This window comes from Fukomys damarensis, unplaced genomic scaffold (assembly GCF_012274545.1).
Source record: "Fukomys damarensis isolate Sample0158 unplaced genomic scaffold, DMR_v1.0_HiC HiC_scaffold_18, whole genome shotgun sequence".
NCBI lineage: Eukaryota > Metazoa > Chordata > Mammalia > Rodentia > Bathyergidae > Fukomys > Fukomys damarensis.
The window spans coordinates 50,776,846-50,786,945 of record NW_022900930.1 but is presented as its reverse complement, the minus strand read 5'-3'; the positions used below and the strand labels follow the sequence as shown (position 1 = coordinate 50,786,945).

Below are 10,100 nucleotides of genomic sequence, written 5' to 3'. Positions count from 1 at the left end.
TGGCATGTTTCTGGAAATGTCAGTCGGGGTCTTAACAAATATAATTTCTAGAGAGCTATGGGCAGTCATGCCCCTTATAATCTAATTTGAGGAGTGTATGAGAAAAAATTGGAGCGTAGTAATTTAATAAAGCACTTAGACAAGCGCTTCTCCAACTAATAGGAGTTGAGATCACCCAGGGTCCCAAGGGGCAGACTCCAGCGAGCACTTTCCGGGATGGAGCCAGCTGACCAATCCCCAGGCGATCTGTCCGCAGCCAGGGCAGAGAACACTCGGGAGATGGTGTACATTTGCATTCCGTGTGCTTCTGAGCCAGAGCAGTGACTTAGGGGCTTTGACGTCTTGTTAGACTGCATGGCTGACATGAAGTTCTTGCCGAGGTCTCCAGGGCTGACTGGGCGGTGACTCGCTGGTGGCGCCACCTGCTGTCCCTGGCTCAGGGAGGCCCGGCGGACACGTTGGAGACTTAGGGAGGCCCTGTACCCAGATAAAAAAGAAGGGTTCAAGATGTAGCTCTGTGAAGACCTTGGGTTCAATCCCAGGGCAGGAAGAGAACAAAACAGGTTTCACCCCCTCAGGGTGTGATTTAAATTGTCTAGATCCCTGTGTATGCAAAGTGTGTGTGCCTGTGTGTGTGTCTGTGTGTGTGTGTGCCTGTGTGGATGTGTCTTGTCAGTTTCCATCACCGGAAAGACCCTCGTTTTGCCTTTTTACAGTATCTGCTCTTGTCCCAGCTCCCTGCCTAAACTCCTGCAACCACTAATATGTCTTCTACTTTAATTTTGTCATTTCAATACTATTATGCAGATGAAATAATTAACATCTGTCAGTTTGGCATGGGTTGGTCTCACTATATTTCCAAGCTGGCCTGAAACTCACAGTGACCCTCCTGCCTCAGCCTCCCAAGAGCTGGTATTACCCCTCCCCAGACAGCACTGGTTTTTCTCCTTCTGCACGGTTCTCTGGTAACCCATGCCTGCCTGCTGTGTGCATGGGTCATTACCTCCTCTCGGTGAGCAGGACTCATGTGTACTGCTGTTGGATCAGTCACCCACATGAGCTGGCCTGGCCTGTGTGCAGCCCTGTGATGGTTGCTGAGGCGGGGGGTGGGGGGCTCGAATCCAAAGCACAAGGGGTGTAGGGTTGTGGTGAGGCGACCACAACAAAGGAGGAGGCCCTGGGCGGACGCATGGGCAGCTTAGGAGAGACCCAGGGCTGCCTCACCTCTGCCCAGGCCAGTGAGCTGGAAGTGGGCCAGACCCCGCCATGCAGTGCTGAGCCCAGACAGCCATCCAGCCCCAGATACAATCTGTGCAGGCTGTGGTGTTCATCCCACAGCCCGGAACAGACTGACTCCCACTGGGGTCTCCTGCGTGGGACTCATGGCAGAGCGGAGGCCAGCAGACAGCGTGGTCTGCAAGGGTCCTGGAGTGGCAGGGCTGCCCTAGCAGGTGCTGGGTACCAGGCCTGGAGAGTTGGCATCCAGGTTTCTAGCCTGTGACAGGCAGTGAGCCTGGGAGAGGCTTGAGCAGCGTCAGGCTCAGGACAGTCCTGGTCCTCATCCCATCCCATTCCCTTACAGCAGGAGCCAGGAGCCGGCTCCCCCCACCAGTCAGGCACAAAGGCTCCGGGAGCGGGGTGGGGCCTGCCACCGTAAGGATTCAGGACGACTTGGATTGTGTGTCCTTCAGAATGGGAGCTAATTTATTTAGTCTGGGGTCTTCCCTGCCCGGCACCTCAGGCAGGACCGGCTCCCGACGCACCCCTTGCAGACCGCCACCTCAGACGTGTGCAGCTGGGAACTCAGCAGCCAGACTCGAGTGGGAACCTTCCCGTCACCAGGAAGGCCCCACATCCAGGCCTGGAGGGTGGAATCAGTGTCTTTCTGAGAAGGAAAGAAAAACGAGGGTATTTAGAGCAAAGAGTTAAAGAGGTTCAGAGAGAGACGAAACAGGTGTAAAAATGGACCACAGGGACAAATCCTGGTGTTTCCCAGAGCGTAGCGCGCGTTACTTCCGCTGGGTCAGCCCTGCGGGTGGACAGTCACCCACCTCTTTCTGTGTGAAGCCTGCCTGGGTGGTTACTCTAGTGCATATAACAAGTGGGGAAGTAAACACTGATCGCAACCCCTCGTTAGCTTTTCCTGGCTCTGCTTCCACTGGTGACCTTTCCTGTAACTACAGGGAATGGCGCTGAGAAGAGGAGGCTTTGTGTACACAAAACACAGAGAAAAAGAAAGAGATGGAGGCCAACACTGGACTTCTGAAATGCTAGAGGGCTCAGAGCGCATGGGGACCTAAAATCCCTCTGCTTCCCCACGCCCCTTCCCGAAGCACTGCAGGGCCGTCACACTGAGGAGCTGCCGTGGCCTTCGTGGCCGGCTCTGGGTTTCACCGCCCCCGCTCCGGCTTTTGTACTGGAGTTTGGCCTAAGTGCCTCTGACTTGACAGTAACCGTTTTCTTGTTAAATATGAGTCCACAAGCGGAGTGAAATGGGGTGAGCTGCAGGGGGTGCAGGGCTTCGGGGACAGTGGGGCCCTCTTCCTCCCAGACGTGGGGTGCTCACTGTGCGCCGAGGAAGCCCCGCGCGCGCTGTGGGCCTCCTGGACCAGCCCCGGCCTGAAGCTACCTCGGGGCCACTGCGCGAGGACACCTCTGGCAATCCCTGCGGTTCTCACCCCTCCTCCTCCGGCCTGCAGGGTTGAGGTCCTCCCAGAGCTTCGTTCATCGGACTCCTTTAAATCACTGTAACCCTTGCACTGTGGTTTCTAAGGCCCGCCGTAGACTTCGGTCATCTTTACATTTTTCCTTAAAACTCACTTGAGATTCTGAAGTTCAAGTGAAGACACATTACTAACTGTATTAGAACAAGCACAAAAGCATGAAGAGAGGTATCTTCTACCCCTTACCGGCTCACTGGAAGATTTTAAGACAAAAGCTGACTTTGACACAAATATAATGGGGAAAATGTGTAAAACCGCGAGGCTCAGAGCGCAGTGGGGACGCAGACGCCTAGGCTCTGGTGGTGACACTGTGCACAGACAGCGGCTCGAGGGAGGTAGTCGCAGGCCCTGTGCACTCGTGAGCATGTTCGCATCCTCAGTCAAGTCATGAGTGGTGACAGACTGTTCTGCGTGGAGGGCAGTGTGCCCTCATATTCCGTGTGGCGTCATTTATACCGAAACCGGAAATGGTCAGATGCCAGCACAATAGAAGGATTTACTGAGCTCTCACACCCTTCTGATGAAATGTCAGGCCGCATTACAAATTTACGCTTGTGAAAACTGATACCCTACAGGAAACATTTATGATGCAAAGTTACGAAATACTCAATTATATTCTTACTGGGATCAAAACCATGCAAGATCATGTACTGTAACACAGCACAGGAAAATACACGGTAACAGAAAGGACTTCAGCGAGGCAACCAGTCCAGGCTTAACTTTTATTAGATTTTTGTTAATGTTACAATATTTGGCCAATAATATTACTATTAGTTTTGAAAAGAAACATTCAGACGCCTACACACTCACTCAAAATGAGCCGCACTCAGCGCCTTAGGCCCTTACACTTGGGGTTGAATTTTGCTTATTTCCTGTTTCTTTGCCTGCAGTCAGTCCAAGTTTTCTGTGGTCGAGTTACTCAGAGATCCCAGGCCTAAAATCCCTTTTGTAACCTTTTCGAGAGCAACACCTTCTGAGAGCCTCATTCAGGGGTCAAGTTTTGCAGATGTTTATTTGTTTGTTTGTTTGTTTTTGACCCCAAGCCTTGCTATGTCACTAAGTTGCCTGGGCTGAGTTGAAATGCGGGACCCTCCTGCTTCAGCCTCCCAGAGGGCAGGGAATACAGGTGTACGCCACAATGACTGGCTTTAGACAGTAAAGCTCTCCTCTAACTAAAGCCAAGATCCGGGTCAGTCTTTCCTCTCCTCCCCTTCCTCCAGTTTGACCGTTCTTCCCCTTCTTTGCTTCTCACTGCTCTTTAATTTTTTCCTATATTCAGCTCTGTTCTTGCTCTTCCCTCTCCTATTTCGCCCTCCTTTCTGCCGGTCAGAATGGGTCTCACAGGAGTGGAAATGATCTCACTAAAACGAAGGTGTGTGCGTGGTCCTCCCTGGAGCCGCGGGAGGACTCATATTTTCCAGATGGGGGAGGCCCCAGTGCGCCCCGTGCGGAATCCTCGGCCCAAATAATGACTGGCACGAACTGGTCTAAGAGAGGGGCTCACGCGTGCCCGAGCGTGTGCACTGCGGCACTGTTTATAAGGAAACTGGAATTAACCAAGTGCCCGGCACTGCGGAAGTGCAGAGCAAGGCCAGCAGCTCCCGCCTTCAGACGCGGGCTAATCGCAGCGGGAATGGGACCCGCGCACCACCTGGGTCTCCAGGCCCCTGGCTCCCCTAGGCGCAGCCTCGCTCCCTCTCTTCAGGAGCGGGGCCCTCAGGGAGCCCCTTCCCTGCAAGCTCTGTCCAAGGCCTGTCCCTACCGCCCGCCTGGCGCGGCAGCAGGCAGTGGAAGGCGGCGAGCAGAGGTGGGGCTGCTCCGCGGAGTGCACCCGAAGCTCAGCAGGCAGCTTAGCCAGACCGGCTCGGACCCAAGACGGGCAGACCCGCCTGCTTGTTGACTGAAGCTCCGCGGACCCCCCGAAGCTCAGCAGGCAGCTTAGCCAGACCGGCTCGGACCCAAGACGGGCAGACCCGCCTGCTTGTTGACTGAAATTACTGGATATGTTTAGCAATTACGGGACTTAATACTATCAGGCTAAGATACGGTGGTGAACACCTGTAATACCAGCGCTCAGGAGGCTGAGGCAGGAGAATCGCTGTGAGTTCAAGGCCAGCCTGAACTACATAGAAATACTTTGTCCAAAAAAACAAAAAAGAGTCCACTTTGGTATTATCTGTAGTGTAGTGTTATGTTCCCTGCTCTTAATTTTTCTTCTCCTACTTTATTTAAAACTATAAAATTTATTTTTTGTGCCAGGAAAACAATATCTAGTTTTTATCTCCCTACTATTTGAACTGTTAACTGAGACAATAATTAAAATCACTGACCTGAGATTAAATAAGCACGTACAAGTCTTCTTCGGGCTGCACTAATATTGTGCTTGGTGTGGGTTCCTCGTCCAGACGCTGAGACTTTCCCAAAGTCTGAAGCCCTTGGAGGCTATGTGCTCCGCCTGGAGCGCAGATCCTGGCCGCAGCCGTCACTGTGTTAATCTGGTTTCAATTTTCGAAGTGTCTCGATTCACAGCTTATCTGTGGGAACACATCGGGGCCCTATCTTGAATATTCCAGGGGGAAGATTTACGGAAACCAATTAATTGCGCAAGCCAGCAAGCGGGGTCTCAGCCAAAGCGGGGAGCGAGGACGGGCTGGGGTGGCCCGGCAGGGTGGCCGCGCCTCTGTGTCAGCGGAGTCCGGTGAGGTGGGCGCCAGGCCGCGGGCTTGGCACCCCCTGCCCCTTATCAGCCTCTGGGCCCCCGAGAAGCCACCGGGAGCCCTCAGCCGGATGGGCGGGCTCTGCTGAGTGCGCAGGCGCGACTCACGAGGGAGGCCCAGCTTTCCTTCCAGAAACAAGGGGGGCGCCTGGGGCTCCCACGGGCACGGTGGGCGGCCGGTGGTGAGAGGTGAAGACCAGAAGCGCGGCATCCTCCTCCAGCCTGGTCGGAGCTCGGGCAGGGATTCCTTACCGAACTCGAGCGCTTTGACATTTCACTTTGCTCGAGAAATTCCCACCACAGCCCTGAGAAAGATGTGTTGGATTCGGGGCCGCCTTAGGGTGTCCTTTGAGCCCAGTTAGCCTTCAGCCCAAACTGCGTCTGTACCTGAGGGTTACGGCCGCATTTCCTTAAGCTTGCACTCAAGAAGCACACATTTGGTAAGCAGACCCCTGGGACCCTTAACTTTGAGGGACCCAAGCCAAGTCAGCTGGTCACAGGGCAGAGGGGTGCAATTTTTAAGAAGTGGGGATCTTTTCCAGAGCACGCAAACAAGGCTTCCTCATCTCCTCTTCCCGAAGGCTGCCTGTCCTGCCGCTTTCACCTCCAGCAAGCCGAGGCAGCGCCACGCACACACCGAGAAGGCCCTGTTCTGTGCCAGGCCCTGAACTGGGCGGGCGCCGAGGGCCGGAAATAACCCGGAGGGTGGGAGACCAGTTACCATGCAGCAGGTGTGTTCATTTGGGTCCAGGGAACCTGGAGCTCAAGCTCCAGGAGGCAGATTGGGTCTTTGCAGAAAGAGAAAAGGATTGGAAACGCCTTCAGAAGAAACTGACACCAGATTCTTTCCTTTTTTTTTTTTTTTTTTTTGGTACCAGGGATCAAACTCGGGATCTTGCGCTTGTGAGGCGGGTGGCAGAACCAGTGAGCCAAACCCCCAGCCCAGCAGATTCATCTCTGAGGAAAGCACAGGACCCAGAGAGTAGAACGAGCCCAGGAGTAGGTGGGTACCTGGAGGGGACAGGCACCCAGAGGCCCGTCAGCTGGTGCGGCCGCAAGGGCTTTGTTTCTGGGTCCTGGAGTCTGGAAACGCGTGAGTCACATGCTTCTCACGGGTGTCCTCTCACTGGTGAGTCCTCTGTGCCATTTAAAAATGCAGAACCCCTCCTCATGCACAGGCCTTGCAGAAACTGGGGAGGGCCACATTTGGTCTTCTAACTCCTGGTGTCGATCGAAGAAAAGATTGGAGGCCCCAGAAGCCCTTGCTCTGCACTGTCCAAAGGGTGGGAGAGGCGGGGACCCGCACAGCTTTCCCATGGCAGCCTGCGCACGGCCAGTTCGCTGCACATGAAGTAGGCAGCAGAACAGTATCGGGCAAACACTGTTCCAAGTTATAAAATAGAGCACAAGGGCCGAATGGGTTTCCCATGGACAGGGACATGACCACAAAACAGACCGCGGTGCACTTCAGGAAAATCTTCTAAACCTTGAGAAGTCACATGAGTCGGAAAAACTCAGTGATGAGGCAAGAGGATTCTGGAAAGAATTAGAAATTTTAAAAAATTAATTTCAGAAACAAAGACTAGGGCAGGAGTATGGAGAAAAAATGAGAACCAAGACCTGTCATGTAAAGGTACAAGATCCTAGTGATGACTGTAACTGTACTGTCTACCTAAAATGTTCCAATAAACTCAATGAGGAAAAGAAAGAGTAAACTAGAAGGAACACAATATCAAATAAAACATGGGTTACCTTAAGAGCAATAGAAAGTGAAAACGTGGAACATTCTTCACATAAAAAAGTAATGAAGAATTTTAAAAAGTGCCAGAAAGTAATAAACATTGAAGTTAGGCAAAGGAGATGGCCTAGGAATTCCTGGAAAAGAAATCAAATCAAAGAAAAACTGAATATGAAATTCTACCACTGAAGATGTTGATGCATTTTTAGAAAAAGATTTGAAACTACAAATTGTACATCACATTCCTGAGATTATCACCTCAAAATAAATTACTAAAATTTGAAAAAGGGAAAATGCTATGGATTGTTATGTTAGTTGGCTAGGGCTTCCATACAAAGGCACAGCCGTGGTGATTGAAATAATGGTGGAAATGTGTTTTCTCCCAGACCCAGAGGCAGAAGTGCTGGACCGAGTTGGGGTTTGCTATGAGGTTGCTCTTGTAGCAGCATGTGCTGCCTCCACCCTGGACCTCAGATGACTTCGTGTGGCACAGCTGTCCCGGTGTCACTGCGTCTCTGTCAGGACACTGGTGACATTGGGCCTTGGGACCCCATGGCCTCTGTAACCTACAAACCCACCTGCAAATTCAGTCAGATGGGTCAGGAAGTGGGGCACACGGTTTAGTCCACAGCAGGTGTTTTTCAGAAAGCTCATGACATGTAAGGAAAAAAATCAGATGATCATCAAACCTTTTTTTTTTCTCATTGAGTTTATTGGTACATTCTAGGTATACAGTACAGTTACATTCATCATTGGGATCTTGTACCTTTACATCACAGGTCTCGGTTCTCATTTTTCCCCTTGTCCCTGCCCTCCTTTCATACCCTCCTCCCTTCCCTATTTACAAATACTTTATTTCCATGTTTTCATCAAACCTTTTAAGCTATGTTTTATGCTAGAAGAAAAATAAGACATTCCCCCCAAAAAAAAAACATGAGATGAGAATTTTATGTCAAAAACCCACTGACTTAAGTAACAGCTCAGGGAATCTGTTATCAACACGCCAGGGCGAGGGCGGCCTCATTGCCGTGAAACTTTACCGAAAGCCCAGCAGGGTCAAACTGAGATAAGCAAGCAAAGCAGGAGCTGTGGGTCCAGGGAGCAGGGCAGGACACAGTCCTGGGTGGGTGGATGGAGAGGCAGCAGAGAGAGGGACCGCACAGCCAGCGTAGGGCTTAGGGACGAGCAGAGAGGGGCGGTGCGCTAGGCGATGGTGCAGCTCTGGCCATGTGTGTGGAGCAGAGCTACATCAGCAGTACGAGGAAGAGGAGGAAGAAAGGGACAGCACACGCAGGAAGCCCAACATGCCGCCATTTGCAGTTTCAGAATTGGACAGACCAGACAGTGAATGATATTTAAAGAATATTTAACAGACTGCTTAACAAAGAATAGCTAGTATTTTCTGGAATGGAAGAAGCAGTATAACATACCAAGCAAGATAAAAATAAATTCATATATAGATATCTTAACCTTAGTCATGCTACACATCATCAAAGACAAAAATAAAAGCCAGGCGTGGTGGCGCATGCCTATAATCCCAGCACTCAGGAGGCGGAGGCAGGAGGATCCCCAAGACATCAAGGCCAGACCGGGCTACGTAGTGAGTTCAAGGCCAGGCTGAAATGGATAGTGAAACCTGGTCTCAAACAAAGACAAAGATCAGGTTATAAAAGGTGCCAAAAAGAAAAGGCAGAATATCTCTAGGAAGTCAGTGCGACTCACAGCAGTCTTCTTCAATGCGGCAGTGAAAGCCAGAGGAAGCACAGCGCCCTTGGTGTACTGGGAAAACACTGCAGACCCAGGGTGGAAATCAGTGAGCGTGACTTCCGAAACGAGAGCAGACACCTGCAGATGATCAGAAAATGAGTGTTTATCCCACGACTGAGTGCGACACACTGAAAGGCTACATAGTTCAGGAAGAGAGTGACCCAGTAAGGGTGGGGTGCGAGGTGCAGACACACAGGACTGAGGCACAGCTGCGCCAGTGACAGTGATGGTCAGGGCAGGACTGACTCAGCACTTCCTCCAGCAGCGGGAGGAGCTGGACCAGGCTTTGTTGGCCTTGCTGGGGAGGCTGTGAAAGAGTCATTACCCTCAGGCTGTAAAGTAGGAATCCAGCATTTAGAGGTAGCCCTAAGAGAGCAGAAATGCAGCCAGGCCCATTTCTCCCAAATCTGTGAGGGTGGAGAAATGGGAAGCAAAGCAGAGGCTTTACTTGAGGCTGGCGGCTTCTGGGTCTGAGGAGCCAAGGGCCCTCAGAGCTCAGCGGGGGTTCAGGGGGCTGCAGAGGCAGAGAAAGGCCAGGCTCAGAGGAGCAGGAAGTGGAAGGGAGGACTTGGGCATTCCTGCCTGGAGCTGTAATGTAAGAAAATTGGATTCACCTTTGGTTACTAAAATATCTATAATTAGCTTTTAAATCTTCACCCATTTAAAAGCACCAGGATGGCTCAGTGCAGAAACAGACTTGATGCCGGTCTTACCTCCCTCTACAGGGTCTTCCTGCCCTCCCTGCCCACCCTGCAGGAGGGGGTGCCCGGCTGCCAGGCCTGCAGCTCTCCAGGACGCTGTCAGACCTTGGCAGTGAGAAGTCGGCAGAGGCGATCCCCAGTCAGATCAGCTGTCTCCAGCGCTCGGCTGGTGTCCCTTCCCTCACTGTGCCCCATCTGTCAGGCTGATTCTCGTGTGCGTGTGCGTGTGTGCACAATTTCAGCCTGGTCACCTGTGGCTTCCTTCAGTTCTGCACTGTAATTCACCAGAAGATTAATTGGTGGGCTTCACAGTGGCGCCTACTTTTTGGCTCCAGAGAGAGGCCACGGAGTGTCATGGTACGTGCTGGAGCATCTCTGGCTGCTGGATGTGATAGCTGCTGACAGGCTCGCTCCAGACTCTTCTAGAAGTGAAATTAGTATGGAATATGGAAGGA

The 10,100-nt window shown here is 52.0% G+C and overlaps 1 protein-coding gene across 1 annotated transcript in view; it reads left to right on the top strand.

Annotated features, from left to right (window-relative positions):
- The window catches only part of Mcph1 (microcephalin 1), a 199,245-nt gene that overhangs the window by 178,283 nt on the left and 10,862 nt on the right, over nt 1-10,100 (top strand). The window contains exon 16 of the mRNA XM_033765542.1: nt 6,318-6,442. The gene's annotated coding sequence lies outside the window, so the exon portion shown is untranslated. The remainder of the gene's footprint in view (nt 1-6,317; nt 6,443-10,100) is intronic.